This window comes from Ammospiza nelsoni, chromosome 16 (assembly GCF_027579445.1).
Source record: "Ammospiza nelsoni isolate bAmmNel1 chromosome 16, bAmmNel1.pri, whole genome shotgun sequence".
NCBI classification, from domain to species: Eukaryota; Metazoa; Chordata; class Aves; order Passeriformes; family Passerellidae; genus Ammospiza; species Ammospiza nelsoni.
The window spans coordinates 5,454,696-5,458,176 of NC_080648.1; positions in this window are offsets into that span (position 1 = coordinate 5,454,696).

Below are 3,481 nucleotides of genomic sequence, written 5' to 3' on the forward strand. Positions count from 1 at the left end.
TGGTCTAACTTGTTAATTAATCATTTGGCTTCTCTCTGAACAACTTGTTTCCATAGAAATATCTTTCTTGATGCCTCCTAGTATAGTCACAGCTGAAGTTAGGTTCCTTGATCTCCGGTGTTAACTCAAGATGATCAGAGAAGACATAGAAAACAATTACTCTGGGATCTTACCAGGAGAAAGTTAGAAATGAAATGTCACTCATCTTGGATTCATGGAAAGTGTTGAGGGAGAGGGGAAGTGCCGCTTTCTCGGCTGTTTAGGTGGCCTGGAAAGGCCCAGGGTAGCCTTGGACAGCCCGGCGCTTCAAAGGACGAGGAGAGACTTCTGATCTTGTCTCGGTCTCGGTGTTTATTAATTGTTTATCTAAAAGATTTTCTCTCGGCCCGACAGAGATCTGCACAGCAAGTCAGCCATGGGCACACTGCGAGCCCCCGGGGCAGTCACTTATCTTTATACCTGAAGTTACGTGTACAATATTTATAATTTTTCCCCAATACCTTCTACCCTTATTAACCGGTGCACTTTTAGTAATAACCAATCCCAAAGTGCCACCATCACCACAGAAGATGGAGGCCAAGAAGAAGAAGAAGAAGGACAGGACATGCCCCAATTCCTCCATCTTACTTCTTTAGACCCCCCTGTACCAAAATCCTAAACCCTGTGTTTTACACTCTAACTAACTTATCCCTTCACCATACACCCAGTGAAACCTTCCCAGTCCTCATACAGGTGTCGTCTCCTGTGTCGGATCAAAGTCCAGCCACCAGACACTTCTGGCCACATTCCAGGACTCCCGAGCCCCCCAAGGGTGTTCTCGGCCACTCTGCACCTCCATCCTGAGGTGCTGAGATCCCACAGGGAAGGAAGAAGTGAGGTGATCTCTTGTAAATGTAAGGAAATATTACAGTGGCAGGAATTGAAATATGCAGGGAGCTTGGCTTTAATGGGAGGTGACCCCAGTGCTTGGCACAGTGAGTGTCTGAAACACCTTTGGTGACTTGGGGTTCTGCAGAGTTTTGGTAAAGCATGAGTGAGGGATTCAGCACAGCAGGCTCATTTCTAAAAACAGTTAAATTTGGTCATGCAGTACTTTGTGAAGTTGTTTAAAAGGACCCTCTCTAGGATTGTTTTCACCACATTTGATGGAGGTGGAATGTGAGTGGTTTGGAGCTGCTGTGGGCAGAATCCCTGCAGGAGCTGACTACAGTCAGGTTTGGCCAAGGCTTGGAAGGAAGCCCAAGGTCAGAAAGGTTCTGGAGAGCCTTCAGTGAGGGTAGGTGGGTCCAGAAAACAGGAAATCAAGCAACAAGGACCATTTGGGGAAAATGATCCCATTTTCCAGGTGTCAGTCCCAAACAAACAAAGCTTTGAGGCTCTAGTGATGTTATTGTGGTCCTTGGAGAGCTGCAGATCTGGGAACTGAGAAGGTGAGCAGAAACCTGGGAACCCAGGTGAGCAGGAAACCTTTTCTTGTCTCTCCCTCCAGCTTGGGAACCTCCAGCAGCAGCCCCACAAGTCATCATCCAGGCAGCTGCATGTGGAGGGTTTGAGAGGCTGTGAAATACCCAAATCCCCTTCTGAAGCTGAGACATCCTTATTGCAGACACCCTTTACTCCAGCATGGAACCTCTGTGTGTGGGCTGGACCTACTCTAGTGAGAGGCAGATGCCAGGATTCCCTGGGTTTGTTGTCCTCTAGGATATATAAAATGATCAAAATGGAGGAATGTGCTTCCTTCCTGCAGAGGCTTCAGGAACTCCTCGCTCAATGCTGGGTTGGACTGAAGGAGTTCACCCCTAAGGTTTTATGTGGGTCTTTCCATGGCTGGTAACCCACAAAAAACTAGGAAGCTTGATGGTAGTTTGCTGTTAAAGAGGAAGCAAATGAGCATTTTAGGGTTGTGCACTGTCATCTCATGGGAAATGCCCAAAGGAAAATGGGTGGGAAAGAGAAACTGCAGGCTCTGGTTGGAGCATTTAATTTCTATGGATGGGAGCAGTCTGCTGATGTTATCCCCAGATTTAAATGATACATTCTGTCTTCCTAATCCAAGCACATAGCTGCAAATTTAATCAGAGCAGGGTGTGTACTTTTTATATGGCTTTGGGTGGGTCTGGCAAAAAGCATTTTCTTAGGTAATCATGTCTAATGCCATATATCACAGTACTCTAATTTCTTTAGTATTGTGTCACCCAGTGCCAATATCAAACATCTTCTTCATTGTGCCAAACAAATTGCCATTTAGGAAGCAATTGCACAAAAATAAATCATAGGTCTGTGCAAATTTTGCGTTTGGTTGTTATACAGAACACTAGTGATAATGAAACACACCCATAAATTATAACCTCATTAGGGTATAATATTCCTAAATAAGATTGGGAAAAAGAAGATTTCTTCATCTATAAGAATACTTATTTTAATTAAAAACTTTTGTTTATCCATTTCATTCAAATTCTTATTTTCCCTGCTGTGTTTTGGACTCCAAACTCTTAAGAACCTAAACACTGCATGAAGTTTTTCTACATAAATTTAGAGTCTGGTCTGGCTTCCTGGAGCTGTTCACAGTCTGAATTACCTTTCAACCTGTGTAAATTAACAGCATCCCACCCTTCCAACTGTCCTATTGAAATGTAATGCCTGACAGTCCAGCAGATATAAAATTATTAGGGATTTAAAGTTAACTTCTACTGAAATAATTTTAAACTTTTGCTATGTTCTTCTGAGACCAGCCTACATTCCACTCTACCTGTTGATGGTTGTTCAGCCTGCAAAGACTGATCAAGGTTTTTATTTGATTTTGTGCTGCATCATTAAAAGCAAAAAGTCAAATCACAGCAGCAATGAACTACAGCAAATGCAAAAAAGTCGAGTCTGTTGCAGAGGTTGAAAAACATGCTAATATGATTTCAGCACCCAGGTTCATTGCTCAACTTCATGGGAGCTTTTCAGATCACAATCCAGACTAATTCCATATAAGCCAAATAAAGCCCAGGTTGTGTCTGATCCATGAAAAGCACTGTGGCGAGGGACCTGCCCTGCAGAGCACCGTGAGCTGGGGCACACTCGGTACCGGGGATGAGGGGTCGGGTTTAGGGATGGATCCCAACCCCAGCCCTGCTCTGTTCCTCCCGTACCGCTGGGCACAGCATCTCCTTCGGGATGCAGCGTCGGGCCGGTGTGTTTGGGCAGGGCAGAGGCAGCACAGTTCTGAAGGGAAAAAAAGGAGATGATTTTGTAAAACTTTGAGGAATTGGCAAAACTTGAAAACATGGGGGTAAGCCAGCGAGGGAAGCAGGGGATGTCGATTTGCCTTGGTCTGAACGAGTGCGGGGCGCGGGTGCGGGACAGCGGCCCGGGACGGGCAGGGCCGGGCAGGGACACCCGGCAGGGAGCCCGGACAGCCGGCAGGGAGCCGGGCCAGCCCTCCTGGGCACGGGTCGGGAGCGGGGCCGGGCGGGGCTCGGCCGGGAAGGGCGGA